Source organism: Schistocerca serialis, chromosome 4, assembly GCF_023864345.2.
Source record: "Schistocerca serialis cubense isolate TAMUIC-IGC-003099 chromosome 4, iqSchSeri2.2, whole genome shotgun sequence".
NCBI classification, from domain to species: Eukaryota; Metazoa; Arthropoda; class Insecta; order Orthoptera; family Acrididae; genus Schistocerca; species Schistocerca serialis.
This window is the reverse complement of record NC_064641.1, coordinates 44,949,474-44,975,689: the sequence shown is the minus strand read 5'-3', so window position 1 is coordinate 44,975,689 and position 26,216 is coordinate 44,949,474.

The following is a 26,216-nucleotide window of genomic DNA, read 5'->3' as shown; positions in this document are numbered from 1 at the left end:
TTCCCCCAATGATTTTAGAAATTCTGATGGAATATTATCTATCCATTCTGCCTTATTTGACCGTAAGTCCTCCAAAGCTCTTTTAAATTCCGATTCTAATACTGGATCCCCTATCTCTTCTAAATCGACTCCTGTTTCTTCTTTTATCACATCAGACAAATCTTCACCCTCATAGAGGCTTTCAATGTATTCTTTCCACCTATCTGCTCTCTCCTCTGCATTTAACAGTGGAATTCCCGTTGCACTCTTAATGTTACCACCGTTGCTTTTAATGTCACCAAAGGTTGTTTTGACTTTCCTGTATGCTGAGTCTGTCCTTCCGACAATCATATCTTTTTCGATGTCTTCACATTTTTCCTGCAGCAATTTCGTCTTAGCTTCCCTGCACTTCCTGTTTATTTCATTCCTCAGCGACTTATATTTCTGTATTCCTGATTTTCCCGGAACATGTTTGTACTTCCTCCTTTCATCAATCAACTGGAGTGTTTCTTCTGTTACCCATGGTTTCTTCGCAGCTAATTTCTTTGTACCTATGTTTTCCTTCCCTACTTTTGTGATGGCCCTTTTTAGAGATATCCATTCCTCTTCAACTGTACTGCCTACTGCGCTATTCCTTATTGCTGTATCTATAGCGTTAGAGAACTTCAAACGTATCTCGTCATTCCTTAGTACTTCCGTATCCCACTTCTTTGCGTATTGATTCTTCCTGACTAATGTCTTGAACTTCTATATTGTGATCTGAGTCTATATCTGCTCCTGGGTACGCCTTACAATCCAGTATCTGGTTTCGGAATCTCTGTCTGACCATGATGTAATCTCATTGAAATCTTCCCGTATCTCCCGGCCTTTTCCAAGTATACCTCCTCCTCTTGTGATTCTTGAACAGGGTATTCGCTATTACTAGCTGAAACTTGTTACAGAACTCAATTAGTCTTTCTCCTCTTTCATTCCTCGTCCCAAGCCCATATTCTCCTGTAACCTTTTCTTCTACTCCTTCCGCTACAACTGCATTCCAGTCGCCCATGACTATTAGATTTTCGTCCCCCTTTACATACTGCATTACCCTTTCAATATCCTCATACACTTTCTCTATCTGTTCATCTTCAGCTTGCGACGTCGGCATATATACCTGAACTATCGTTGTCGGTGTTGGTCTGCTGTCGATTATGATTAGAACAACCCGGTCACTGAACTGTTCACAGTAACACACCCTCTGCCCTACCTTCCTATTCATAACGAATCCTACACCTGTTATACCATTTTCTGCTGCTGTTGATATTACCCGATACTCATCTGACCAGAAATCCATGTCTTCCTTCCACTTCACTTCACTGACCCCTACTATATCTAGATTGAGCCTCTGCATTTCCCTTTTCAGATTTTCTAGTTTCCCTACCGTGTTCAAGCTTCTGACATTCCATGCCCCGACTCGTAGAACGTTATCCTTTCGTTGATTATTCAATCTTTTTCTCGTGGTATCCTCCCCCTTGGCAGTCCCCTCCCGGAGATCCGAATGGGGGACTATTCCGGAATCTTTTGCCAATGGAGAGATCATCCTGACACTTCTTCAATTACAGGCCACATGTCCTGTGGATACACGTTACGTGTCTTTAATGCAGAGGTTTCCATTGCCATCTGCATCCTCATGTCGTTGATCATTGCTGATTCTTCCGCCTTTAGGGGCAGTTTCCCACCCCTAGGACAAGAGAGTGCCCTGAACCTCTATCCGCTCCTCCGCCCTCTTTGACAAGGCCGTTGGCAGAATGAGGCTGACTTCTTATGCCGGAAATCTTCGGCCGCCAATGCTGATTATTTATCAAAATACAGGCAGTGGCGGGGATCGAAACCGGGACCGAAGACGTTTTGATTATGGATCAAAGACGTTACCCCATTTAAAAAAAAAAAAAAAATCTCATTTTGTTCGTTGTATCTGCTCTGGGCGGACGTCGAAAGACACCCATTTCAGTTCGTTGTTGATCTAGTAACTCAGTTTTTTTTATTACAGAGGGCATCTAATCCTCTGACCGAACACGCTGAGCTACCATGCCGGCCTAGACCACGGGTAGCTGGTAGCTTAAACATAGCCCAACGTAATGAATCAACGCAAAAGTAAGAGAAACCGGTGCCCACTCTTATTTTGGAGTCGTTTGTGTATATTTTGATCGATGTCCCCTGCGCTGATGCAGGAAAATGGGAGAATGACACTACGATCAGTGGACGATAACTCCGACAAGGTAAGCTAGTAGAAAATGTCTGGTTCATAATTTAGTGTATCGTATTCCAAGCTAAAATCTAGTGAAAGAGAGTTTTTCATCATGATAGGTATCACGTATATTTGCCCTCGGTATGTTTGTACTGGTAAAGTTGTCTTCCTGCCTCGAATTCTGTCGGCGTACGTACCCGTTGTCGGGTCCTGCATCAGATGCGCATTCGTAGCTGAAGAGTTCATTGCTCCCACCGCAGAGTGCAGTAGCGTACAGATTCGTGTATCGCAGTACGGAAGGTTATGGATCTTGCTTAGTATTCACGAGGGGATTCAATAAGTAATGCAACACATCGTTTTCTTGTTTAAAAATGCGTAATTTGTTGTGGGACGTTGTTGAATATCCCCGCTTCAGTCCCTATACTTTCGTGAAATTCCGATAGATGGCGGCGCTATAAGCAGCCTTCAAAATGGCATCTCTTACGCTGGTGCGCTACAAGCAGAGAACTGTCATTGAGTTTCTTTTGGCGAAAAACCAGAGCATCGGAGCAATTCGTAGGTGCTTGCAGAATGTGTACGGAGCCCTGGTAGTGAACAAAAGCTCGGCGAATGGTTAGGCGAGGCGTCTGTCATCATCGCAACAAGATCTCGTAGACCTCCCCCGCGTACCCGCCAGCCGCAAACAGCTGTGACTCCTGCAGTGTTGGAACGTGCGGACACTCTTATTCGAGGTGACTGACGGATCACAATGAAACACCTCGCTGCGCAACTGGACGTCACTGTTGGTAGTGCTCACACACTCGCACGCCAGTCGCGTACTCTTGTGTGCCCGCTGGGTTTCTCGCCACGTAACGGATGAACATAAAGAGCAGGGAGGGCCCACGTGTTTGGCCCAGTGACCGATGGACTTCGCGGGAAGCAGTACATTGATGATGGGGAGGTTACTGACGCAAACAGATGTTAACTTCGACATCGACCACTAGTGTGGTACTATGCGGGCATGCAGGCCGTCCCACTAGTGTAGCGTAAGGCCATTCCCACTGAACGGAGGTTATCTTGGCAAATACAGTTTTGAAGAAGACGGGGGGGGGGGGGGGGGGATAATATGGAATATTTGAATCCAGAACGCCCCTAGAACTCGAATGTTGGGACATTGCCATATAATTTGGACCCAGAAACCAGTACTGAGCGATGCATAGTTACCAACCGTGCACAGGCAGGGTGACGACTCCAGCGGTCGACCAAATGGTGTACATTGCCCTGAAGATGACCCCATCGCAGGTTGAAACCGGTTGGCGGCAAAATAAATAATGCGATTCTGACTGTCATTTTGAATAATTGGTTATCAGTAATGAGCGAATCCACGGCACAGGCTGAATATAACTGTGACATCGGCTACTCAACATTCACGCGACACCGCTCTTTTTATGTTGAGCGACAGGCCGACCTTGGCAGATAAACATTCTACGTGTCTTGTCCATGACAGACTGCCGTGAAAAAGAGTGTCGAAGCCACTTGTCAGAGGCCTTGATGAGGACAGTAAGAGTTCCTAAGTGCTCCCATTGCTCTGATGTTGTTATTGTCAGTTTCCCCTTGTGATTTTGCAGTACTCTCGGATTCTGCAGGCTCATGAAGTTATTTCTTGGAAGACATCTAGTACGTACGTGCCCACACGTGTGCGTTAAGTTACAGAAATAAGCTCCAGAAAGCCAACTTGACAGCATGATAACACTTTTTATTCTGACATGCTTCGATAACGTCAACTTTTCTTTTACTCCCGATTATCAATACGTAATTAATGACAACGGCCTGCCTAAGAGAGTCTGAGAATTTTGGACCTCCTTTTTTCAGAATAGTACAGCAACTGGACGTGGCGTTGATTCAAAAGGACCGAGCGAGGTGGAGCAGTGGTTAGCACACTGGACACGCATTTGGGAGGACGGCGGCTCAAACCCGCGTCCGGTCACTCTGATTTAGGTTTTACGTGATTTCCCTAAATCGGTTCGGGAAAATGCTGGGATGGTTCCTTTGAAAGGGCATGGCAGTCTTCCTTCCCCGTCCTTCCCTAATCCGTTGGGACAGATGACCTCGCTGTTTGGTCCCCCCTCCAAAGTCGAGCGTCTCAACAAGTCGTTGGAAGTCCCCTGCAGAAATATTGAACCATGCTGCCTGCATAGCCGTCCATATATCGAATCAGGCAGTGACACAGACATGGCCGCTCTGTCCAGTCGGCGTGTTCACAAGCTGGATGGGTCATAACCATGCATGAAATGGGCAAAGACCCTGGTCCGCAGAGCCAGCTAGACCGGCAGCAATTGGCCAATAGTAGGCGAGGCTTAAAAAGCAAATAAGATTAAAGGGTAACGCCCAGTCGACAACACAGGCCCTAGAGACGGAGCACAAGATAGGTTTAGGAAAGAATGGGGAGGGAAATCCGAGTTGCGCTTTTCAAAGCAACAATCATTGAATTTGCCTGGAGCGACTTTCCGAAATCATAAAAAACTTAAATCTAGATGGCCGGAAGTGGGTTTGAAAAGATCGACCTCCCTAATGTGAGTCCAGTGTGCTAACCACAGCAGTGTCTTCCTCGTCAGGTGAAACTTCGCGCAATCATCAGACTTACCACAATACCCAACAGAAATCTGTCAAGTCTTATGCTATAACATATTCTTCTTAGCAGAATCTTACAAATTAGTTGGGCCAAGGGGACACAAACGTTCTCTTACTAGAGGAACAAAATGGTTTTAGGAATGGACGTCCAAGTAGTGTCAGTGTTCTAATGGTGCGGTAGATAATTGAAGAGGCTTTCGATGGAGTTGATAGTTACACTGAGATGACAAAAGTAATGGGATACCTCCTAATATCTTGTCGGCCCTCCTTTTTCGATGCGTAATCCGGCAACTCGATGTGGTATGGACTCAACAAGTCGGTGGAAGTCCCCTGAAGAAATACTGAGCGACGCTGCGTCCATAGTCGTCCATTATTGCGAAAATGATGCCAGTGCAAGATTTTGTGCATCAACTGACCTCCCGACTACGTCCCCTGTCAGCGATTTGGATGGCCAAATTACCCGCTCGAACTATTCAGAAAGTTCTTCAAAGAAATTGTCAACAAATGTAGCCCAATGACAACACACATTATCATCTATAAAAATTCCGTCGTTCTTTGGGAACATGAAGTCCATGAATGGCTCAATGGTCTCCAAGTAGCCGATCATAACCATTTCTAGTGAATGATCAGTTGGTCCAGAGGACCCAGTCCATGTAAACATAGCCCACACCATTATCGATCAACCACCAGCTTGCACAGTATCTTGTTGGCAACTTGGGTCGATGGCTTTGTGGGGGTGCGGCACAATCGAACCCTGCTATCAGCTCTTACCAACTAGGGACCAACCGATATGGTCACGATCCCAGGAGAAGCGCTGCAGTCGTGCTGTTAGGAAAGACACTCGGGCCGGTCATCTGCTGCCATAGTCCATTAACGCCAACTTCGCAGCACTGTCCTGACGGGTACGTTCGTCGTAATCCCCACATTGATTTCTGTGGTTATTTCGCATATTGATGCTCGTCTGTCAACACTGACAACGCAAACGCCACTCTCTCGGTCATTAAGTGAAGGCCGTCAGCCGCTGCGTTGTCCACGGAGAGAGATAACGACTGAAATTTGGCATTCTCGGCACACTCTTGACGCTGAGGATTCCGGAATATTGAATTCCCTAACGACGTCCGAAATGGGATGTCCCATGCGTTTAGCTCCAGCTACCATTACACGTTCCGTCGTGCTTCCATAATCATGTCTGACACCTTTTCCCATGAACCACCTGATTGCAAATGGCAGTTTTGCTAATGCACTACTCTTTTATACCTTGGGAATGCAACATTACTGCCGTCTGTATATGTGCGTATCTCTATCCCATGACTTTTATCACATCTTGGGCTGTGAAATATCATGGAAAGACCGGGTTATCCCTAACATTTAATTCAAGCGATGAAAAGTTTGTGTTTAAATAATGAAGTTTTAATTATTTCAGGAAATGAAGAACAGGAGAAAGAGCAGTTAACAGACGAATACGACTGAACTGCAGTCTTTCACCAACTTTATATCGGTGACATTGTTCGAAAATGGGAATAATAAGTTAAGCCAGGAATAGAATGAGTCCCTAGAAACATCTAAGCACTGTACCCTTTGCCAATGACCAAAAGAGTTTACAAAAAACGGAGGATGTTTTACAATTTGTCCTCCATAACTTGTACATAACAAACCCTATAATTTGAAAATATTATAAAATAAAACCACAGTTACCGCTTTTAAAGGACATTACCGAGTACGTTCTAAAATAAAACTAAGCAGAAGATCAGTACAACATGTATCTCACCTTCGGCTGCTATGATAGGGTGTAAGTTATGAATATGGTAATGGCGTCTCCAATAAGTTAATCAAGAACATTAGCTAGTAAAGGCAAGAAAGACACGAAGACAAAAATATGCAAAGCAATAGTAACATCTGTATTCACATACGGGAATGAGACCTGGACAATAACTAAGAAAGACGAAAATGAAATTAAATTTTTAAGGAAATCAAAAGGAGATGAAATAAAGACTTTTGAATAAAGAGAGAATTAAACATTTTTTGCGTGCATGAAAAAATAGAATACAGAACAAGAAAATGGAAGACGCACACAAAAGGAATGGGGGCAGAGATAATAGTCAGGGATGCAACAGACTGTAGACGTAAAGGAAAGAGAGATACAGGAAGACCAAAGAAAAGGTGACTTCTGTGAAGTCGGAACATCTTATAAGAAGAAGAAAAAGAAGAAAACACGAGGTGACTCTCACAAGATACATTAGAGACACCTACACACATGACCGTTACGCGTCATACTTTTATATGTCATAGCAGTGTCAGACGGTCGTCGTGTGCAGAGTGGCAGCTAATACAGTTTACATAAAGAAGCCTCCTCCTGGTTTAAGTTTACATCATCTTACGAAGCTCTTTATTGTAAGCCATAGCCGGAAGCTTTGGCCGAGCAGTTCTAGGCGCTTCAGTCTGGAACTGCGCGACCGCTACTGTCGCAGGATCGAATCTTGCCTCGGGCATGGATGTGTGTGATGTCCTTAGGTTAGTTAGGTTTAAGTAGTTCTAAGTTCTAGGGGACTGATGACCTCAGATGTTAGGTCCCATAGTGCTCAGAGCCATTGTAAGCCATACTTGCGTGTGAACGCCCTGCTCTTTGTCGTGGTTTCTGCTGGCTTGATTTTTAAAGCGTTGCTTAAGCTTCATACTTCAGATTTAGATTACAGTTCCTCCAGTGGTATTAGCTTCATGCGACCACAGCTCGCTAAAACGTTAGCTTTTCCCATTTTTCTGTAAAATCCCTTTTATAAAATAAATCGTTGGAGAATATTTATATGGTAATCCATCACTGCCTTTAAACAGTATTCAGGAGCCTTGTTGACCCCAGATGACTTGAAACTACGTTTCAAAGGAAGGGATCGAAACGACTGGTTGTTGAAAAATTTAATGCCTGTAATGGCACGACGTAATCACCCAAAAGATTTTAGTTTAAGTACGGTGTAATGGTCACCTAGTCGTAGATATTGCTATAAACACACTATTTCACTCCCATTTACGGAGCTTGTTAGCTCTTAATGTTAGGTTGGCGCCATTAAAATGCATTGTAGTAATCGCTGCTGCTTGCTGGATCGCTGTTGTGTCTCGATGCTAATGCTGGCTCCAAATCTGGTTGTCTAGGGCTAAAAAGATGAGGTCCCGTGTTTTTGATGTGCTTTTGATGATAAATAATGAGCGAAACTAACAAATATTTTAACTTCAAATATTTATTACTCTGGTGGCCATCTTAATTCCACTGCCCACCAAAGACAATAACACAACACAAAGTAGCACTTCTTTTACATGTTCTTTGCAATGTTTATCCACCTCGAACAATAACACACATACACTTTACCAAAGTGACATTCAGACTCCGCTCCCGACCCTTCTTGCTGCTTCTATTTATAAACTTGTCAAAGAACTACTAAAAAGAGATATAGTTTATAAGTCACATGTTCATCTGTTATCGTAATTTGTGCAGAAAAGTTATTAATTTATATCGAGTGACATAATTTAACAGGTTATTAAAATGACAGACAGATTTGTTGACTTGACAGAACAATTCTTTGTTACAAAAAGGCCGTTTTTTAGAAGTTTGTCAATTGACTTCTCTAATTTGCATAAATAAGTAAATAACATGAATTATTAAGAATTACATTGGTTTTCGTCTAAAATAGCAGTGTTTACGTGAATACTGAGTGAAAACGGTCCTAGTGAACAAATAGGTTTTCTGTTTAAGGAGATCCAAAATACGTAAGTTGGCCACAATTTTTCATACTTCATATTAATTATTTAAGAAGAACTTAGCGTTTTTACATGATGACATTTGCTGTCCCAGTGATCAAGTCCCATAACTTTTGTGTGAGTCAGTTATTCAGTATAATTTAATGGGTTGACTGTTTATGGAGACATGTTATGCAATCATTGTTAACATACACAATAACTTTTCTATAACCATAAATACTCGTTAAACTGGTTGAATATGGAGGGTATCGCATACTTCGGTAAAGTAAAGCCCTTAATAGGTTCCGCTACAACAGTCATGAAAGCAATATACAAAAGTCAATCTTTTTTGTTTTAAGGAATTATGCGTGGCTTTTACTTTAGGCAACATTGAGGTAGGAACAGATGAGTGAAATTGTAGTCTTCTTTCTTTTTTCCTTCATGGAAGCGAGAAACGATTGGTGCACTACATTCTACGTACTGCTAGCAGGGTTCTGCAGTGTGGGACCCTGCAGCCAGCTATCGACCGTCACATACCACGCCACCTGCAGCCACTATACGGGATATTAACATCCCCCCTGCCTTCCCACCCGTTTCAGTTGCTGCACCACGAGACGGACGTGGCGCGAGAGTAATTCAGGCTGTGGCGCACGACCATCCACCCAGCAGACAGAACCAGCTGACCACACCAGCGAGCAAGACGGAGGACGCCGCCTCCTACGCGACGTATGGCTGGGTGTCCCCCCAGGGCACAGCTCTGGCGACGGAATGTTGCGGCGCTGTTGCGCCCGCCGCCGCTCAGGGGCCAACAACGGCGCGCAGCGGCAGTTTGTGCCGCCGCACCGCCGAGGACGAAAATTAATTTCGCTAAGACTGCACGGGAGAGGACCAAGCAGATGCAACCTGCGAAATTAAACGTAAGCTCGCAACTGCAGGTGGAGGCGGAGGAGGAGGAGGAGGAGGAAGCGAAATTGCGTCGGCAAAAGGCGCGCTTTAAATGAAAAGTCCCGTATTTATGTGTGCACGCGTGCTGAAATGTGCAGTATCTCTGTCTCCGCCGCACGGCTCGCAATTACTGCGAGGACGAAGACGTACGAGAGCGCTTGTAAAAGGTGGGCGCTGTCGTGTGCGGTCAACACCGAGAAGCAGCGGTGGTTAAAGAGTGCGAAGCGAGCAGCAGCGCGCAATCTGGCCGTTTCATCTGTGACAGTTGCCACTCGTAAAATATTTTCGCAGCCAGAAGTAAAAGATTTGTATTACGAGAGGCAATCGCGTATTCTGAAGACCCATTCATAAATACTATTTGGTCGTTTTGATACGTACTAGCAGCAGTCAGAAGAACAACAATCCATATTGGAAAAATAGAGGGGGGCGTAGCGAAAGTGGGGAAGTTCCTGTTGCATTACCTGTGATCTGCAGCTACATTTCCATAGCAGCTCATCGATATTATTCTGCATACACATCAAAATACACGTACATACACAATGATTTCTTATTCATGCTCTGGCGCAAGTTGCGCCAGAATTAAATTACCTTCCCTGTTTCTGCGCCAGGTTCCCAGCAAATTTCCTTGATTGTAAAGCAACTGCCGGCACTGTAACTCATCTACCAAAATGTTCCTACCTGGGGCTTCCTCTGACCCACTACTAGCTTGCATTAAACAGATGATTCAGCTGCCCCTACAACTGATTTTTATGCAACCCACAATGCCTTCAAATACTACCCACAAAATTTTCACACGATGTGGAAACTATTACTCTTTCAGAGAAAATGAACAGAACTTTTTTCTAGGATATTTACTGTAGTTAAATTTTCTACTAGAGTACGTTATCGCTAGAGACCATAGTTTTCGAATCATTCAAGAAAAACTTACAAAAGCGCCCCTCAAATGCATTTTCTTTGAATAACTCAAAATCAATGGCCTCTAGCGAAATAATTACATTAAATTTTCTATAAAGAGATCCAGGTGTTTTTTTCTGTAAATTTGCAAGTAGCGAGCAAGAGAATGTGAAAATCTTGCGCATGTTTCCTGAAGGCACCCCAGGTCGCATATAGCTCAGCAGTAGGAGGAGCTGGATAACCCTGTACGTAATTCGCTCTACAGTGGGGCAGACCATTACTCGAGAGGTCAACAGTGTGTCAAGATGCTTATCTACGTGATATCTAGGTTAAAGTTCACAGTGGTCTGCATAACCAGATTGTCCAAAACCTATGGGATCAAAATAATACCATGGCAGATGATACCACGTTATTTCCATGTGAGATATTTCTCTCTCTCTCTCTCTCTCTCTCTCTCTCTCTCTCTCCTCCTGCCGGCCGCGGTGGCCATGCGGTTCTAGGCGCTGTAGTCCGGAATCGCGCGACTGCTACGGTCGCAGGTTCGACTCCTGCCTCGGGCATGGATGTGTGTGACGTCCTTAGGTTAGTTAGGTTTAAGTAGTTCTAAGTTCTAGGGGACTGATGATCTCAGATGTTAAGTCCCATAGTGCTCAGAGCCATTTGAACCAATCTGACAATCGCCCAGTGACGAGCCTCTCCTGTAGAAAGCAGCATAGAGGGAATAGCATTAGAGTGCTTGTGATCCTGTCCACCTGCTTAGCTGAGTGGTAAGGTCTTCGACTACCATGTAGGTGGTCTAGTTTCGATTCCCGCCCGGGTTGAAGATTTTCTCCGCTCGTGAACTGGGTGTTGTGTCGCCCTCATCATGTCATCCCCCTTCCATTGTTGCATATGTGGAACATTATCGACTCAGTTACACTTCCTTGAGGTACACCCACTGATATTTTCGTTTCTGTTGCACATTCCTCATTGAGTGTAATGAACTGGGAACTTCAATCAAAATTCCAATCAGTCACACAACTGAGAAGATATTCTGGGTGATCTTATTTCGGTTATCAGTCGGCTATATTTTGTTGGACGTTTCCTGCCGTGCCGTGCCACGAGGAGTAGCCGCGTAGTTTGAGGCGCCATGTTACGTATTGCGCGGCCCCTCCCCCCGGAGGTTCGAATCCTCCCTCGGGCATGGATGTGTGTGTTGTCCTTAGCATAAGTTAGTCTAAGCTAGTGTGTAAGTCTAGGGACCGATGACCATAGCGGTTTGGTGCTTTAGAAATTCACACACATTTGTTTTCTGCCGCGGCCACAAGCTGCCACGTGTTTTGCTGCAATGGCTACTGCCAACAGGGTCAACGACGCCTCACGGCTTTTGAAGACCCTGTGTGAACTCTGCTCTATCAATTACATTGCTGAGCCAGTGCTCTTATGATTCCACGACGGCGAGGAGTTGGTTGTTCGCTCCTACTACGCAGCTAACTACCTTGAGGCGACTTCCTGACACTTAATGCTCGGACAATTCTGGCACTGTAATAACCCATACAAGTCAGGAGTCGAATTAAACAAGTTGTTGATTTATCAAAAACCTAAAAAAATATGTTTGTGAAGTCTGAATCTGAAACTTCATTACAAGAGGAAAAGTACTGCTCATCGCAACCTCCCAGTCAAGCTTCAGATAAAAGTGGAATAATCTCATTCTTACGGCACAAACATAGCAAACTCGCGCAGCTTATGCGCCAGGGTTATTTTTTCCACCGTGTACAAGCTCTAGCAATTGATCGATGAGAGGATACGGAACAATGAACTTATGTCCGGAAATGCATGGTTTCCATGCTAGAGACCATTCATTCAATCTTACAGTGGTACAGAGACTGCGATCTAGTACGCGCTGCACGTGCTGAAAATAGTTTCCATGTGCTTCAGTGCCTGCGTGTACGCGTAGTAGCATGTTCTGTCTCATTCGTTCACGTCGGCCAGGCTGCATCCGAACAGTGCCAAAGGCAGCATGAATACGCTGCTCCAGTGTCTCCACGTCCGGAATGGGCTCTGCATACACGACACTTTTGAGATGGCCCCATGGCCAGAAATCGCACGGGTCGAAATCCGGTGAGCGAGCAGGCCATGCAACTGGGCTCCGTAGTCCAGTCCATCGACCAGAGAAGACACGATTGAGATGCGTCCGGACGTTAAGTGCGAAGTGGATTGGAGCACCATCATATAGCAGCCACATAACACTTCGAATCATTATTCCCACTTCTCCCAGCACGGGAGGCAAAGTCACCCGCAAGAAACGCTGATAGTTTCGGCCTTTTTGGCGACGTGTAAGGCATAGTGGTCCCAAAATACACTAGCCAATTGTCCCGGCCCACACATTCAGGCTACAGTGATGCTGATGATTTGCTGTCACCGTATCCTATACACGACTGTTACGAAAGTTGAAGATACCACTCTGTGTGAAGGTGGCCTCATCTGTGAATAGTACGTATGACACATATCCTAGAATCATGGTTGCCTGGTGAAAAAGCCAGTGACAAAACTGCTACCGATGTGGATCCTCTGTCATTAATAAGCCCTTCAGTTCTTCCCAACTGCTATATTACGTTTCACACTAGGAGAAATTACCTGCGCTCTTTTTCCAGTCACGAGGGACTACGTGTGCAAGAGATCTTTTCTTCTGATAGGTAATATGAAATGTACTGACTCCAGAGCGTAACACAACAGGGACTCCATCAGGCTTGTTTGCTTTATTCCCTTTAAGTATTCTCAGTCGTGCAGTGAGAACCCTACGGTAGTTTCATGCCGTTTCTGTCGAACATTCGCGATCCTGCCCAAAGTGCTGGATTCTTGTTGTTGTCGTTGCTACCGCAGATGTTGTTGTTGCCTTCGCTCAGAAGATTGGTTTGAAGCATTTTTCACTGTAGTCCAGTCTCTATAAGCTTCTTCTCTTTGCATAACTGCTGGAAAAATATGGTTCAAATGGCTCTGAGCACAATGGGACTTAACTTCTGAGGTCATCAGTTCCCTAGAACTTAGAATTACTTAAACCTAACTAACCAAAGGACATCACACACATCCATGCCCGAGACAGGATTTGAACCTGCGACCGTAGCGGTCGCGCGATTCCAGGCTGTAGCGCCTACAACCGCTCGGCCACCCCGGCCGGCATATCTGCTACAACTTACGCCCATTTGAACTTGGTGAGAATATTCATGCCCTGGTCTCCCTCTACAGTGTTACTTTCCATTATCAAACTGATAACTTCAGGATGTGTTCTACCGATCGGTCCCTTCTTTTGGTCAAGCTGAAGCATAAAGCTCTTCCTTTCACGATTCGAATTGGTTATTCGATCCACGCATCTAATTTTAACATTCTTGTATAACACCACACTTCCAGAACTTCTGTTCTTTTACCTAAGATGCTTATCGTTGATGTATCGCTTCTGTATGTTGTTATATGCCAGATAAACACTTTCAGAAAGACGCCCTAATGCTTAAATTCATTCTAAATGACGCAACCGTTTTAACCAATGTAGGCTGTTTGTACAGCAACCAGATGGCAGTTATAAGAATCGAGGGGCACGAAAGAGAAGCAGTGGTTGGGAAGGGAGTGAGACAGGGTTGTAGCCTCTCCCCGATGTTATTCAATCTGCATATTGAGCAAGCAGTAAAGGAAACCAAAGGAAAATTCGGAGCTGGAATTAAGATCCATGGAGAAGAAATAAAAACTTTGAGGTTCGCCGATGACACTGTAATTCTGTCAGAGACAGCAAAAGACCTGGAAGAGCAACTGAACTGAATGGACCGTGTCTTGAAAGGATGATATAAAATGAACATCAACAAAAGCAAAACGAGAATAATGGAATGTAGTCGAATTAAATCGGTTGATGCTGCAGGAATTAGATTAGGAAATGAGAAACTTAAAGTAGTAAAGGAGTTTTGCTATTTGGGGAGCAAAATAACTGATGATGGTCGAAGTAGAGAGGATGTAACATGTAGACTGGCAATGGGAAGGAAAGCGTTTCTGAAGAAGAGGAATTTGTTGACATCGAGTATACATTTAAGTGTCAGGAAGTCGTTTCTGAAAGTATTTGTACCTACGTTTCTAGCATTTGTTGACTTAGAGAAAACTTTTGACAATGTTGACTGGAATACTCTCTTTCAAATTTTGAAGGTGGCACAGGTAAAATACAGGGAGCGAAAGGCTATTTACAATTTGTACAGAAACCAGATGGCAGTTATAAGAGTTGAGGGGCATGAAAGGGAAGCAGTGGTTGGGAAGGGAGTGAGACGGGGTTGTATCCTTTCCCCGATTTATTCAATCTGTATATTGAGCAAGCAGTGAAGGAAACAAAAGAAAAATTCGGAGTAGGTATTAAAATCCATGGAAAAGAAATAAAAACTTTGAGGTTCGCCGATGACATTGTAATTCTGTCAGAGACAGCAAAGGACTTGAAAGAGCAGTTGAACGGAATGGATAGTGTCTTGAAAGGAGGATATAAGATGAACATCAACAAAAGCAAAACGAGGATAATGGAATGTAGTCGAATTAAGTCGGGTGATGCTGAGGGAATTAGATTAGGAAATGAGAAACTTAAAGTAGTAAATGAGTTTTGCTATTTGGGGAGCAAAATAACTGATGATGGTCAAAGTAGAGAGGATATAAATTGCAGACTGCCAATGGTAAGGAAAGCGTTTCTGATGAAGAGAAATTTGTTAACATCGAGTATAGATTTAAGTGTCAGGAAGTCGTTTCTGAAAGTATTTGTATGGAGTGTAGCCATGTATCGATAAATAGTTTAGACAAGAACAGAAAAGAAGCTTTCGAAATGTGGTGCTACAGAATAAAGCTGAAGATTAGATGGGTAGATCATATAGCTAATGAGGAGGTATTGAATAGAATTAATTGGAGAGAAGAGGAGTTTGTGGCACGACTTGACTAGAAGAGGGGATCGGTTGGTAGGGCATATTCTGAGGCATCAAGGGATCACCAATTTAGTATTGGAGGGCAGCGTGGAGGGTAAAAATCGTAGAGGGAGACCAAGAGAGGAATACACCAAACAGATTCAGAAGGATGTAGGTTGCAGTAGGTACTGGGAGATGAAGAACCTTGCACAGGATGGAGTAGCATGGTGAGCTGCATCAAACCAGTCTCTGGACTGAAGACCACAACAACAACCGGCTGTTAGTTTTATTCCTTTAATGCACCATGCCTATATATTTCATTTCTGGCCAGTTTCAGTCTTAGACCATTGTCAAATGTCTGCAATGTAACACCAAATGTACAGAAAATCTGTAAGACACATTGGTGGACGACAATGCACTTGCGTATTAAGATTGTTGTCAAAATTAGTTACACGATATTGGTGATGTATGTGTCATATTTAAAAATTTGATTTGTGTTATGCAGGGACAAACATTTTCGCACACATACACATCTCGAATGTTCCAAATATGGTCTTGTGCATACCAATGAGCCTACATGAACAACATTCACAAAACATCGTGTAGGCAGCAACCTACTCTAACAGGCAGCTTACTAACATTTGTACTTTCATTTAGCAGCATAACATGTACTTTCCGCATTCATACATACTGTTACAAATCGTGGAAAAACTGCATCGCCTTTAGAGCCTGCTAAGACCTGTCGTTTTGCAGAGAGAGAGTTGTCGTGAGACGGAGATGCAGTCATGTGATCACAGTCTTGCGTACATGTCGTTAATTCCAGACATTTGGTAATGACCCAAGGCCAAAACTGACCTGTAATGTAATTTATATGCATGATACGAGATACTTAAAATCAGAATAGGGGGTTACGAAGTAGATGAAGTTAGGGAATGCTGCTACCCAGGCAACAAAATAACCCATGACATTCGAAGCGAGGAGTACATTAAAAGCAGACTAGCACCGGCAAAAATCACATTCCTGGACAAAAGAAGTCTCCTATGAGATGGCAACTTCTGCCACCCATTTTATTAGGATGACCAAATGTAGCGGGAAGAGGTAGAAGGCACCGTATTAAGTCTCGACCGAGCTTTACAAATGCTTTATTTGTTTCCACCACAGTGCTCCGTTCACCTCGGTCCATGTTGCAGGGTCCCGTAATACTGAGGCCACTGCCCAAGCAACCCAGTGGGATGCGCTGCTGTGTGTTGTCCTTGTAGAGCCATGTCGTCAGCACTGCGCTGGCAACTGACACATTAGTCTTCTTCCCTGTTGACTCAGCGCCCGTGATCTGGTGTCCGAATCTGCGGCCCTCGCCTCGGGATGCCTCCGGCATGTGTTGGAAGCCAGGACGACTGCCTGGAGTTGTGAGCCGAAGAGTGGCCCGCCGCTGGCTGGCTGGCTACGGACCCTGCATCGGCCTCAGAGGGTCGAACCAGCGACCTGCCATGGACTGGAACGCTGGCGCCCCATCTGCTGCTGCGTGTAGCTGGTGGTGTGACATGCCCCACCGTCCAGGAGAGCTGCCACACTTGAATGACTCTCTTTAGAAAACGGCACCTATTCATGCTCGGCTGTGCCCCCCTGGGTTGCTAATGCGCTACTCCGAGTCACGTACTCACCACACTTAGGTTGCGCCAATGGGGCCCTTCTGCCTGTAGCTTGCGCCATGCAAACCGCTGCGCTTGCGCTTTTCAGCGGTTCGACGGCCCTGTGGCCTCCACTCTACTTTGCAACCGCAGGTCAGCGTAACTTACTGTCAACCAACCCACGCCTGGCTGTAACTTGGATGCTCAGAAATGTTGCACTGAATCTAACTTTCCTATCTTAAACTGTGGTGCCAGTACACCTAGCATCAAACATAGGGCCTACTTTGTGGAAGAGATTTCTCAGAATGTACGTTTGTAGCGCAGTATTGTATGGTAGTGAGACGTGGACTGTGGGAAAACAGGAACAGAAGAGAACTGAAGCATTTGAGATGTGGCAGTACAGTCGAATGTTGAAAATTAGGCTGACTGGTAACGTAAAGAATGAGAAAGTTCTCCGCAGAATTGGCGAGGAAAGAAATATATGGAGAACCCTGACAATAGGAAGGGACAGGATGATATGATATCGTTCTAGAGGGAGCTGTAGAGGGTACAAACTGCAGAGGAAGACAGGCATTAGAATACATCAAGTAAAGAATTGAGGAGGTAGGTTGCAAGTGCTACTATGAGACGCAAAGGTTGTCACTGCTGAGGAATTCGTTGCGAATACAAAAAAAAAAGAAAAAAACCCATTGTGCCTTAAAGGAATAAAACTGGAAGCCTGTGATGATTGACATACAAAAGGCTGCAAACTTGTCTAGGAAGAAAGTTAAGTTCATATTTCAAGTAAATGAATTTATCTTTCTCAGAAAATATTTCACTCTCTGGTGAAAAACAATCTAAATCCTCTGTACTTCTGCTATAGTCAGTAATTTACCTGCCAAAATAACGAATCTCATCCACTGCTTTGAACTTAACATTTCATAATCGCATTTTTTCTTAATTAGACTTCGGTCTGCTACCGTCTTTTTATTTGTCTTGACGTTCGTCTTACATCTTATTCTAGACACTATCTATTCTAGTCAACTGCTCTTCCAAGCCCCCTGCCGTCCTTTAAATAATTAGAGTATCATCAGTAGACCTAGAAACTATTATTTTTTCCCATCAGCTTTAATAACATTTTCCTAATTTTGCGTCCTATGCTTCCGTGTGTACAGATTGAATGATAATGACAGGCATTAGAACAACTCGTATCTCCATGTTTCTGAACTACCAGCTGCCTTTCTTATTCTTCTAAACTTATAAAACTGTCTGGTTTTTGTACAGATTGTAGATAACCTTTGCCTTCGCGTATTTTTTCTCTGGTAACTTCTTAATTTCAAAATTTGAGAGTACAAATGCCCTAAATAGGGTTTTTCACTGTGACTTTTAGTTTATTATTTAATTACGAATATTCCCAGTGGAAGCCACAAGACAAGTATATTAATTTATGGACGTGCACGAATTTCGTAATGAAATTTCGTCATGGGTGGACAAGACCTTCCATGATACGCATCCAGGTACCGCAACCCTCTGCTGAAACGCTGAAACTCCGCCAACTAAAAGCGATCTAAACCGCCTCCCTGCGGTCTGTGTCAGCAGGTGGACGTTAGCGTGCAAAGCATCTCCAGGAACCTGTAACCGTCCACGTAGTACGATCAGCCTATCGACCGGCACGGAAGCTATAATATGCAGATGAGACGAAACATTACGACCACCTGCTCAACAACGTGTTGGTCCAGCTATTGACGGTAATACAGCGATCCTTTTCGGTGTGGATTCGACAACTTCTTGTCAGGATTCCGGAGTTATGTGGCACTGGACGTGCACACGCAGGTTCAGCAAGTCTCTCAAATTACTAGCTAGTACAGGGTGCCACACATAAATCTGGTGCGCTTCACGCCCGAGATTCAAATGATAGTGAACTAACTAGAGACAGATAAAAGTAACGTAAAAAAATATGAAGCTACCTGTTTAGAAGAGATGCCGGAAGTGGCGGCCATGGGCATCCAGGCATCACTGACTTGGTGTGATGACGCTACAATTCTGCGGGGCTGACGTGGTTAATTTCTCTAGTGACGTTCCGTTCAACATCGTCTATTGTGCGAGGACTGCCAGCACACACTTTGCGTTTTAGTGTTTCCCATAAATCAAAATTAGACTATGTTATGCCCACTGACCTTGGTGGCCAGAAGCCTCTTTTGTCAAGTATGTCTTCAGGGAACATATTACTGATGTGGGTCAAATGGTGATTGGATGTGTGAGTGGTTGCTCATCTCAGTGGAATACTGCCTACAGCTTCTCTGCTTCTGTTAACTGTGTATAGAAAGTGTTAAAGATCTCTAGATATCTGACACTATTGAAGGTGTAATTCAAAAACAAGGAACAAACAATGCACAGGCCGGAAAACGCACTCCAAACACCTATTTTCTGTATGTGAAGAGGTTCTTCATGCAGAATATGAGGGTTGCTCTGAGACAAGTATCTACAGTTCTCGAATTTTAAATACTCTAACAAATGAAACCAGACCTCATCTGACATGAAGTGCCGGCCGGGGTGGCCGAGCGGTTCTAGGCGCTACAGTCTGGAACCGCGAAACCGCTACGGTCACAGGTTCGAATCCTGCCTCGGCCATGGATATGTGTGATGTCCTTAGGTTAGTTAGGTTTTAGTAGTCCTAGGGGACTGATGATCTCAGAAGTTAAGTCCTATAGTGCTCAGAGCCAATTTTTTGACATGAAGTAAAGCAGGGGTTCGACGTAACCTATTGATATTACCAATTGATATTAAAAGCTAGTTACAATAATGAACTCTTTTTGTTCCTGACCCTCAGATTTTAGCTCTTCCACAGCATTCACAATAAGCTTATATTTCTTTATTTATTTACACGTCAAGTTCCTTAGGACCAAATTGAGGAGCAAATCCCCCAAGCTCATGGAACGTGTCAGTACATGAAATTACAACATACAAGAAATAACAGATAAAAATAAAATGTTTATGAACCCGAAAAAAGTCAATCTATAAGTGTAAGTAAACGCAATCAACAATACAAGAAGAATGAACTTAATTTTTCAAGGAACTCCTCGACAGAATACAAGGAGTGATCGATGAGGAAACTCTTCAGTATCGATTTGAATGAGCGTCGATTACTTCTAAGATTTTTGAATTCGAGTGGTAGCTTATTGAAAATGGAAGTAGCAATGTACTGCACACCTTTGTGCACAAGAGTTAAGGAAGTCCGATCCAAATGCCGGTTTGATTTCTCCCGAGTAATAATTATTCTTGGGAATAAGCTAATATTGTAAACAAGAAATGACAGTAATCAATATATAAATTGAGAGGCCAGTGTCAAAATACCCAGAGTCGTGAGCAGGGGTCGACAAGAGGTTCACGAACTTACACCACTTATTGCGTGAACCGCCCGTTTCCGAGCCAAAGATATCCTTTTGAATGGGAAGAATTACGCCAAAATATAATACAATACGACATAAGCGAATGAAAATAAGCAAAGTAGACTAAGTTTCGTGTCGAACGATAACTCACTTCAGATACCGTTCGAATAGCATAAATGGCACCGTTAAGTCTTTCAACAAGATCCTGAAAGTGGGCTTTCCACGACAGTTTACTATCCTTCTGAACACCTAGAAATTTGAACTGTTCAGTTTCACTAATCATATGCCCACTCTGTGAAATTAGAACGCCAGGTTTTGTTGAATAGTGTGTTAGAAACTGTAAAAACTGAGTCTTACTGTGATTTAGCGTCAGTTTATTTCCAACAAGCCATGAACTGATGTCATGAACTGCACTATTTGAAACGGATCCACTGTTGCACGCAACATCCTTTACTACCAAGCTAGTGTCATCAGCAAACAGAAATATTTTAGAGTTACTCGTAATACTAGGGGGCAACATTTATATAAATAAGGATCAAGAGTGGCCCTAACACTGATTCCTGGGACACCTCCCACTTGACTGTACCTCATTCACACCCAACATCACAGCCAACATCGTTAATAATAACCTTTTGCTATCTGTTGCTAAAGTAAGAGGTGAACCAATCGTGAGCTACTCCCCGTATTCTGTAATGGTCCAACTTCTGGAGCAATTTTTTGTGGTCAACAAAATCGAACAACTTTGTTAAACCAAAACATATGGCTAGCGTTGGAAACCTTTTGTTTAACAGATCCAGTACCTCAAAGAGAAAAGAGAATATAGCATTTTCAGTTGTCAAACAACTTCTAAATCCGAACTGTATATATGATAGAAAATCGTGTTATGTAAAATGATCAATTATCCTTAAACACACAGCCTTTCCAATAACTTTAATAAACACTGATGGCATAGAAGTAGGTCTAAAATTATCGACATTATACCTTCCTCCCTTTTATAAATCGGCTTTACTAGTGTGTGCTTCAATCGTCCAGGAAACTGACCATTGCTAAAGCAAACATTACAAATATGGCTAAATACCGGGTTAACAAGTGCAGCACAGTACTTCAATACTCTGCTAGGAACTCCATCATAACCGTGAGAGTCCTTAGTCTTCAGTGATTTAATTATTGACTCAATCTCCCCCTTATCTGCACCACAGAGCAGTATTTCAGACATCAATCTCGGAAAGGCATTTTGTCAAGAAAGTTATGTGATTCCCTGTAGAAACTAAATTTTTATTTAATTGACCAGCAATCCTCAGAAAATGATTGTTAAATACTCTACATATATCTGATTTATCAGAAACAGAAGTGTTTTTACTGCGAACAGACTTTATATCGTCGACTTTGTGCTGATGACCAGACACTTCCTTCACAACAGACCATATGGTTTTAATTTTATCCTGTGAATAAGATATTCTATTTGGATATCACTTACTCTTTGCCTTCCTAATAACATTTTTAAGCACCTATCAGTAGTGTTTGTAATGGGCTACTGTAGCTTGATTGTGACTACTTCAAACATTTTGATATAATTCCCACTTTGTTTTACATGATATTCTTTCCGCCGTAGTCAGCCTCCTGGCCTGCCTACTACTGCTAATACCTCGTTTAGAACGTTCTAATGGAAAGTAACTCTCAAAGAGCGTGCATATATTTTAGTAAACGATGACACGATGTGCGACATACACCAGCCTGCTGCGAAATTCTCGATACCCACTTGCGGGGACTTGACCAGGCGATTTCTGTTTATACACTCCTGGAAATTGAAATAAGAACACCGTGAATTCATTGTCCCAGGAAGGGGAAACTTTATTGACACATTCCTGGGGTCAGATACATCACATGATCACACTGACAGAACCACAGGCACATAGACACAGGCAACAGAGCATGCACAATGTCGGCACTAGTACAGTGTATATCTACCTTTCGCAGCAATGCAGGCTGCTATTCTCCCATGGAGACGAACGTAGAGATGCTGGATGTAGTCCTGTGGAACGGCTTGCCATGCCATTTCCACCTGGCGCCTCAGTTGGACCAGCGTTCGTGCTGGACGTGCAGACCGCGTGAGACGACGCTTCATCCAGTCCCAAACATGCTCAATGGGGTACAGATCCGGAGATCTTGCTGGCCAGGGTAGTTGACTTACACCTTCTAGAGCACGTTGGGTGGCACGGGATACATGCGGACGCGCATTGTCCTGTTGGAACAGCAAGTTCCCTTGCCGGTCTAGGAATGGTAGAACGATGGGTTCGATGACGGTTTGGATGTACCGTGCACTATTCAGTGTCCCCTCGACGATCACCAGTGGTGTACGGCCAGTGTAGGAGATCGCTCCCCACCCCATGATGCCGGGTGTTGGCTCCGTGTGCCTCGGTCGTATGCAGTTCTGATTGTGGCGCTCACCTGCACGGCGCCAACACGCATACGACCATCATTGGCACCAAGGCAGAAGCGACTCTCATCGCTGAAGACGACACGTCTCCATTCGTCCCTGCATTCACGCCTGTCGCGACACCACTGGAGGCGGGCTGCACGATGTTGGGGCGTGAGCGGAAGACGGCCTAACGGTGTGCGGGACCTTAGCCCAGCTTCATGGAGACGGTTGCGAATGGTCCTCGCCGATACCCCAGGAGCAACAGTGTCCCTAATTTGCTGGGAAGTGGCGGTGCGGTCCCCTACGGCACTGCGTAGGATCCTACGGTCTTGGCGTGCATCCGTGCGTCGCTGCGGTCCGGTCCCAGGTCGACGGGCACGTGCACCTTCCGCCGACCACTGGCGGCAACATCGATGTACTGTGGAGACCTCACGCCCCACGTGTTGAGCAATTCGGCGGTACGTCCACCCGGCCTCCCGCATGCCCACTACACGCCCTCGCTCAAAGTCCGTCAACTGCACATACGGTTCACGTCCACGCTGTCGCGGCATGCTACCAGTGTTAAAGACTGCGATGGAGCTCCGTATGCCACGGCAAACTGGCTGACACTGACGGCGGCGGTGCACAAATGCTGCGCAGCTAGCGCCATTCGACGGCCAACACCGCGCTTCCTGGTGTGTCGGCTGTGCCGTGCTTGTGACATTGCTTGTACAGCCCTCTCGCAGTGTCCGGAGCAAGTATGGTGGGTCTGACACACCGGTGTCAATGTGTTCTTTTTTCCATTTCCAGGAGTGTAGTTTCAGTGGTGCTCACTGTCAGACACCTATTTCTCTGCACATTCTGAACGGATCCTAAGCCTGCCATTTCTTGTACATATCTTGAATAGTGCTGGTCATGGGAGTTTCCTACCAGGACACTTCTCTTGAAACATTTCTTTACATTGCTTGATGGCGCCTGTCTTTGTATAACACTCTATTATATAAATTCGCTGTCCCATGGCAACCTGCCTCATTTCCCCAGCAACTCAAAAATAGGTGCTTCTCACAACAGCTGACGGACGAAAACAGAGCTTCACTCAACTTTCAACAAAATGGAATGGAGCCAACTTTCGAGACAATGTTGCCTCTTCACAAGTAAGTCGACTAGAGATGATTAACCTGTACGTGAGGGGTACCGATTTTATATGGGACATCCTGTAGTTTCGAGCAAGGGGAGGGGCACTTAGCTGGCGCCTGATAGCGTCCACGATGTATTCCATTGGGTGAGAATTTGATGTCAAGACGCAAACGTGAGTTTACTGTAGTGATGTCGTTGCATCAGTGTCGGAACATGTGGAAGTTATGTGATGCGGAGTCCCATCTCCGCTGAAGCGTGCGCTCCAAAACACTTCAGCACTTGAGCTTGCACCAGCATTGTACTCTGCCGTTATATCTGGTTTACAAAGAGGGCAAGCCTCCGATTTCCACTTTCTGTGAGGAACAACGGATCGCATTAGGAGTTTCGGTGATGTTCGTTCCCAGGCGCTGCTCTATAGAAACCTTTTCTTCGTCAGAATCAGTTCTGCAGGTAGATTTCAGTTCTTTGAGACTCGTATCGTTGTTACAATGATTTCCCCTTTCGTCTCTGCTCCTTTTATGTACAGTTCCTTCCGCATCACATGCCCGAATCGTCAGCAGGCACACCAGTGCCGTCTCCGCCAGCGGTCATAGGTTTTCGCTCGCCAATGTATGAGGCTGACTCACAGTTCCCACTATTTACGATATATCAGTTATTTGGGAAGGAGACCAACCGGTACCATTGTATGGGGGCTACGCGGAAAGTAAGGAATGATTGGACGCGAAATGGAAACCACAGCAAAAATCAAAACTGTTTTATTTGCAACAAGTACAGGGTGCTTCAAAAATGACCGGTATATTTGAAACGGCAATAAAAACTAAACGAGCAGCGATAGAAATACACCGTTTGATGCAATATGCTTCGGACAACAGTACATTTTCAGGCAGACAAACTTTCGAAATTACAGTAGCTACAATTTTCAACAACAGATGGCGCTGCGGTCTGGGAAACTCTATAGTACGATATTTTCCACATATCCACCATGCGTAGCAATAATATGGCGTAGTCGCTGAATGAAATTACCCGAAACCTTTGACAACGTGTCTGGCGGAATGGCTTCACATGCAGATGAGATGTACTGCTTCAGCTGTTCAATTGTTTCTGGATTCTGGCGGTACACCTGGTCTTTCAAGTGTCCCCACAGAAAGAAGTCACAGGGGTTCATGTCTGGCGAGTAGGGAGGCCAATCCACGCCGCCTCCTGTATGTTTCGGATAGCCCAAAGCAATCACGCGATCATCGAAATATTCATTCAGGAAATTAAAGACGTCGGCCGTGCGATGTGGCCGGACACCATCTTGCATAAACCACGAGGTGTTCGCAGTGTCGTCTAAGGCAGTTTGTACCGCCACAAATTCACTAAGAATGTCCAGATAGCGTGATGCAGTAATCGTTTCGGATCTGAAAATTGGGCCAATGATTCCTTTGGAAGAAATGGCGGCCCAGACCAGTACTTTTTGAGGATGCACGGACGATGGGACTGCAACATGGGGCTTTTCGGTTCCCCATATGCGCCAGTTCTGTTTATTGACGAAGCCGTCCAGGTAAAAATAAGCTTCGTCAGTAAACCAAATGCTGCCCACTTGCATATCGCCGTCATCAATCCTGTGCACTACATCGTTAGCGAATGTTTCTCGTGCAGCAATGGTAACGGCGCTGAGGGATTGCCGCGTTTGAATTTTGTATGGATAGAGGTGTAAACTCTGGCGCATGAGACGATACGTGGACGTTGGCGTCATTTGGACCGCAGCTGCAACACGGCGAACGGAAACCCGAGGCCGCTGTTGGATCACCTGCTGCACTAGCTGCGCGTTGCCCTCTGTGGTTGCCGTACGCGGTCGCCCTACCTTTCCAGCACGTTCATCCGTCATGTTCCCAGTCTGTTGAAATTTTTCAAACAGATCCTTTATTGTATCGCTTTTCGGTCCTTTGGTTACATTAAACCTCCGTTGAAAACTTCGTCTTGTTGCAACAACACTGTGTTCTAGGCGGTGGAATTCCAACACCAGAAAAATCCTCTGTTCTAAGGAATAAACCATGTTGTCTACAGCACACTTGCACGTTGTGAACAGCACACGCTTACAGAAGAAAGACGACGTACAGAATGGCGTACCCACAGACTGCGTTGTCTTCTATATCTTTCACATTACATGCAGCGCCATCTGTTGTTGAAAATTGTAACTACTGTAATTTCGAAAGTTTGTCCGCCTGAAAATGTACTGTTGTCCCAAGCATATTGCAACAAACGGTGTATTTCTATCGCTGCTCGTTTAGTTTTTATTGCCGTTTCAAATATACCGGTCATTTTTGAAACACCCTGTATGTAAACTAAAACGAACCAACCCACTATCAAGTTAAACACTATGATCATGTCAGAGTTTTAAAATAAATGGTTAGCCCAGAACTTGGAAAA